The sequence below is a fragment of the Ictidomys tridecemlineatus genome, chromosome 10 (assembly GCF_052094955.1).
Source record: "Ictidomys tridecemlineatus isolate mIctTri1 chromosome 10, mIctTri1.hap1, whole genome shotgun sequence".
Classification (NCBI taxonomy): Eukaryota; Metazoa; Chordata; class Mammalia; order Rodentia; family Sciuridae; genus Ictidomys; species Ictidomys tridecemlineatus.
The window spans coordinates 41,605,344-41,611,343 of NC_135486.1; the positions used below are offsets into that span (position 1 = coordinate 41,605,344).

Sequence of the window (6,000 nt, forward strand, 5' to 3'; positions counted from 1 at the left end):
TCGGGTCGGGCTTACCTGCTTACATGACCCCGCGGTGCCCGGAGTCCCGCGCGGAAAGGCTGTCCTCCGCGGCGACGGAGCCCCAATTCCCCACGGAATTGATTCCAGTGGCTGGCGGAGGAGGGGAGGAGGGAAGCAGCCGCAGGAGGCGAAAGGGGAGGGAGGTTTCCGCTGAGGTCCGGACGCGAGAGTCGGCTCAGGGGCGCACCGGCGAAGGGGAAAGGGAGAAGAACCTGAGTACCCGAGCTGTCCCGCCCGAGGGGACCGGGATCAGGAGGCCAAGGAGGATGGGTGAGGTGGGAGGGGAAGGACCGCCAGCGGCCACTTTGTGTGTGCTGCTCCCAGAGGACCTGCCCAGGAGAGGAGGCAGCTGAGACCGGAGGAGCGCAGCAACCTGCCCCCGATACTGCGCCCGCTCGGCCGAGAAAAAGTTGGGAAGAACTTTGAGGGGCTGGGAGAGCCAGAGCGGCAGGAAATGCGAGCAGCCGGGAGAGGAGGGAGGAAGGGGCCGTTCGAGTGGGAGGGGACGGAGCAGGCGCCGGCGGCCGTGGCTCCCCCACCCCCGGGCCGGGCTCAGCGGCGCTGGGGGCCGGGAGGCGGAGGGAGCTCGGGGCGCGTGGCCGGGGCGGAGAGGAATGCGGACGGCGAGGACGCGCATCGGGGGCGCGGGCGCGCGCGCGGGGGAAGCGCTGAAACGTGGAGCCCAAGCTCCGGAGCTGGAGGCGCGCTGTCCTTGGGGACGTCACAGCGCTGGAATCCAAGGAATGCCGGGCTGCAGGAGTTCTTTCTGCAGGCCCGGGAGAAGTTGCTTACTTTTGATGGGGTAGCTTTGGAAAATGTTTCCAAAGGTGGGGACTGAAGACAAGATGAGACTCCATGGAGTAAGAGACGTAGGAGGGGAGAAGGCTAGGAGACCGTAGTCAGCCCAACTCTGCGCTGTTCCAGCGGTTTGAGGGAAAGCGGTAAAGACAGGAAGATCCCACCTAGATTTCGTAGACTGCAAGAGCGGGAAGGTGGTAAGAACTAGCCCACTCAGACCCGGAGCAACGACAGTCCAACTTATTTTGGGAGATCCTCCAAGCAGGATGCACCCATGCAGCCACAGCACAGGGGAGGGCAGTCCTGGAGACATTTAGGTGGCCTCACTGAGCAGGCAGTCCCAGAGATCTCTCCTAAAAAAAACTGGAACCTCTGGGTAGTGTGATTGTGTCTTTCTTCTATCTTTCCCTCCACCCTCGTAATGGCCAAAGCAGACTGTGCTGAAAGTTGGAATATGTCGTTTTCCCGGTTTGTTCCATGCCACAGAATCGCCCCACCCTGCCCGGGTAGGCACTGGGAGGGAACTTCCTTAGCACTTTCGGAGGTGGAGTTAATGAGGCGCAGCTGGTATGATGGAAAAAGCACCGAGCCAGGCAGGGAACCTAGGTTTAGGCCCTTCCCAACTTGTGATGGATAACTGAGGAATATCCCAACCCCCGAGATCCTTGTTTCTGTAATTATAAAGTTGAAGGGATTGCCTACATTTCTGTGGTCCTTTGCATTGCTCCAAACATGTCTGGGCAGCTGTTATCTCACCAGGACTCAAGCCCAGTCCTTTCAACATTTCAAGGACCTTGAAGTCCTTGTCACAGAAGATACTGTATCAAATTACTTTCCAACAACTCCTACAATTCCAGGCCTTTTGGGAAAGAGAACGGGAACCAAAAGGCAAAGCCTACTTGTACCCACCATGTGTAACTCTGTAATGACCTCGACTTCTGTGACCATTGGCCAATGTCCAGAATTTTAAAGAAGTCAAGAATAGAGGGGCCATAAAAATGATGGAAGGAAAAGGGTAAAAGGAAATAAGGTCAGTTTCTCAAACTTTCAAGGAAATCACTGTATATAGTTGCTAATTTTCAAAAGAAAACATTAGTGAATAACATAGGGTATCGCAAAAGACTGGAAAAGCACTTTACTTAATCCTCCATCTTTAGCCCCATTTTCCAGAAGAGGAAGGGAAGACAGGAAGAGATTACCTGTCTCACCAGGGGGTCTCGCAGCAAGTGAAATATGATAATGAACCCCAGTCCCTCTGGCCCAAAGTGCCTGCTCTAAATCTCTAAAATTTGACAAAAACAAGATTAGGATTAAAGATAAGGAAACTCCTGCAGACTCTAAGTGTGAAATCCAGAGTGCTGTTCCTTCCTGTGAGATGGAAGGTCTTTTGGCTTCATTCATAGTAGAAAGGAAGTAGCAGATGCACATTGTTGGTCTGAAGTCACTGTGATACCAAACTGAGCACAACACCCTGAGGCAACTGAATTAAAAGAAAGAGCAAGTGATTTGCATGCAGACCCAAGAATTCAGTTCTGCCTCAGACAGGACATGTGACCCTGAGCAAACCATTCACTTGATGCTTGAGTTTATTTTATAAGTGTAATATAGAGCACAGAGCTTGATTGGATTAGTTCATCTCTGAGGTCTTTCTCAGGTCTGAACTTGCATGAACGCGTGTACTCCTCCAGAGAGAGGACGTGCCTATGGAGGAAGCAAAGCAATAAAGCCAACGTTGAGTAGAGAAAACCACACATACCTTCAGATCAAAATGAATATTGAGAGGCTGGGGTTTGGCTCAGTGGTACAACACTCACCTAGCATGTGTGAGGCGCAGGGTTCGATCCTCAGCACCACATAAAAATAAATAAATAAAATAAAGGTATTGTGTCCAGCTACAACTAAAAAAATTTAAAATAAATAAAATAAAGTTAAAAAATAAATATTGAGAATTCAGTGAATGTTGCTGAGTGTTCGGTGAGAAGTAAAACTATGGTTTAGCAATAACCCTGTGAACTAATTTTCAATATTTAAATAAATATAATAGTAAAAAGTGTATTATTAAATGTAAAGCCTTTCAGGTGCATGCATCTTACCAGCTACATTTCTTTTTCTTTATACTACAGAAAGGCAATACAAATAAGGTTTTTTTGTTTGTTCTGGATTCTCTCTTTTTCTTTCTCTCTCTCTATTTTCCTCCTGTGCTAGGGATTAAAAAATTGCTAGATTATCATTGAGCTCTTCCCCCAACACAATAATAATAGTCATTTTGTTTGTTTATTTGTTTGCTTGTTTTTCTTTTTTGGTACTGAGGATTGAACCCAGAGCACATTGCCACTGAACTACATCCGGACTCTTTTTATTGTTATTTTGAGATAGGATCTCACTAAATTGCTGAGGCAGGCCTCAAACTTGTAATCCTCAGCTGGGGGTATATCTCCATGGTAGAGTTCTTGCCTAGCATGCATGAAACCCTGGATTCAAGATTCAATCCCCAGCACTGCAGCAACAACCAAAAAAGAAGAAAGAAAGTATAACTTGAAGGGATAAAAAGCTTTCATTCTCTTTGTAGGTATAGACAGAAATCTAGAAAAGCTAGTCATAGCTTCTTTCAAAAAGTCAACCAATTTCCTAAATCTGCATCACACTCAAGTATCCCTAATATGCATCAGGGTGAGCAGAAGTTGGATTGATGGGATAGGCTCTGAACATATCAGCCCATCCATCACTACATGTTTGCTTTAAAGCTTTGCAATTTTAGGAACTTGTGGATGTTTAATTTTCCAAAGCAATATTTCTACTTGTTCTGAGCCTAATTCAAACTAAATGCAGGATGCAAGCAGAATCTCAGGGGCCTCCATGATTCCTCCCACCTCCAATATGTTCTTGTCATTAATGTATTAATTTTATACCTTCAAAGACACTGAAAGTAAATAAGTTCCTGAATTGAAGCAAACTGGAAAGTAAGCAGGTTATTTGATGATCTCCAGAGGCTTTCTGCAGATTTTAGTTATATGCAAACACACAGGGAAATGGGGAGCTTTTTCAAAACACTCATTGTCTCTGAATCCTTTGCTTTCATATCTTATTCCTAGATCTGGGGTAAAGATAGGCTGGGTTGTGTGAGTGCATAATATTTTTAGTGTTTTGTTGAAGTACAGTTCATATTCAGTAAATAGCACAAAACTTAAGTGTGCATACAGCTGAAACATACAGCTCAAACACTTCTTCCTATATGTACCACTACCCAGGTTAAGACATGGAAAATGTCCATTATCACAGGAAATTCCCTATGTAAATTTTTAATCAGTATCACCCCTCTACGGTATCTTCTGCCCCCAAAGATTTGTCTTGCTAATTCTCAGACTTTCTGTAAATGAAATCATATGGTATTTATACATAATGCCTTTATCTGGGAATCTGGCTTCTTTGGCTCAAAGTTTTATTCATGTTAATGAATGTGTGAGGAGTTTATTCCCTTTTCTCGCAGAATAGATTCCATTGTGTGAACATGACACAGTTTGCAGGTTCATTCTCCTGTTGACATATTGGGTAGGTATATTTTAGAAACAGTTCCCAAGTAATTCTGTTATGCCTGCAACCTTCAATTCAGAACCACAAATATACAGCAAAAATATAACTCAATCAGCTTAGATTACTAGTACCTAAAACAAACAAAAAAAAGTTAACAGAAAAAACGAAAGAGAACATTTAAGAACAACTACACTTAAGAATGCTTTGGGGCTAGGGATATAGCTCAGCAGTAGAGCACTTTACTAACATTCATGAGGCCCTTGGTTCGACTCCCAGCACTGCAAAAGAAGAAAAGAAAAAAAAATGCTTTAATGGTAGTATACATTCAGAGCTTTTTATTGACAAAAGCCAAGTTAGGAAAGTCACTGAACATGAATTCCTTGCTATCTAGTGTTTTTCTTAAACTGTATGATTATGCAGAACTGTAACATACAACCGCACACAAGGTATACAATACAACTCCAGGAGCTAAAATAGACTCCAATATAAGTGACATCCCTGAAGTGTGCCATGATCTGGTGATTTCCCCTGTAAAAATAGCTTCTTGGTATTTGCTCCAGGATGATGTTTGCTGATACAGAAGACTGAGCCCTCCTTCCCTCTTGGTTGCATCTTTGAGATCTTTCAGTAAGGGGAAACACCTTCAGTAAGGTGGAAGAGAACACCCATAGTTCAGCCTACTTCTGGTTTGTTGAGGCCAAGAAGGCTCTCTACTCTACAACATTGATAAAGTGGACAAAAGGAAGACTTTTGCAAAGGCATAGATAAGACAAAATTGAAAGCCTTTTATTTGGGGTTGCTCACCAGCCTCTTCTGGAGGTCCAGGATACCAGCCCCTTTTATGTAGCATGTTATCTCCTGTTTCATTTTTACTCATCTCTCAAATTTCTCATTCCAGATGTTCCCCTATCCCTGACCACTTCTCCATCTCATTTCTCTTTCCTCTTTTCTCTATCTTCCTCTCAGTCAAGGCTCCCTGTTTTCCAAAGGGACCACCTCTTATGAGCCCCTGTTCTGTGCCTGCTAATCTAGGCCACAAATGAATTATTTCCTTTGGGAAAGAATGCCAAGGTTTAGATTGCATATATTCAATCTGGGAGAAGAAAGATGGAGTGTCCTTCTGGGTCAATATGCCAGCTCCTCTGGCACCAGTGGCTAACCTGTGGGCCATGATGTAAGGTAGAGTCATGACATTGCAAAGGCAGGAGCACTGATTTTTTTTCCCAAGATTCAGACAATTGTTTACTTTTTATAAAAATTCCATGAGAGCAATGCATGTGCATCAATACAGTATAGAAAGGATAATTCACATATATTATTAGTACTTTTAGCAAGATTTAAAATAAATGAAATCTAAACACAATGAAAAGTTTTATCCCGTGAATTTCAATCTCTATTTGTTTTCATTTTCTACATAAGCACATATTGTAGATGCACATATGTGTTTGTGTGTGTGCTGGGGATTAAACCCAGGGTTGTTTAATCACTGAATTATATCACCAGTGCTTTTTTATGTTTCATTTTGAGACAGGGTCTCACCAAGTTGCTGAGGGTCCTGCTAAATTTCTGAGGCTGGTCACAAACTTGAGATCCTCCTGCTTCAGCCTCCCAAGTGGCTGGGATTACAGGTTTTGCACTACCATTCCCTGT

At 44.3% G+C, this 6,000-nt stretch overlaps 1 protein-coding gene across 1 annotated transcript in view; it reads right to left on the bottom strand.

Moving 5' to 3' along the window:
* Ptpn14 (protein tyrosine phosphatase non-receptor type 14) overlaps positions 1-654 on the bottom strand; it is a 176,253-nt gene extending 175,599 nt beyond the window's left edge. Inside the window, exon 1 of the mRNA XM_005334974.5 lies at positions 16-654. The gene's annotated coding sequence lies outside the window, so the exon portion shown is untranslated. The remainder of the gene's footprint in view (positions 1-15) is intronic.
* Between the last annotated feature and the right edge of the window lie 5,346 nt (positions 655-6,000).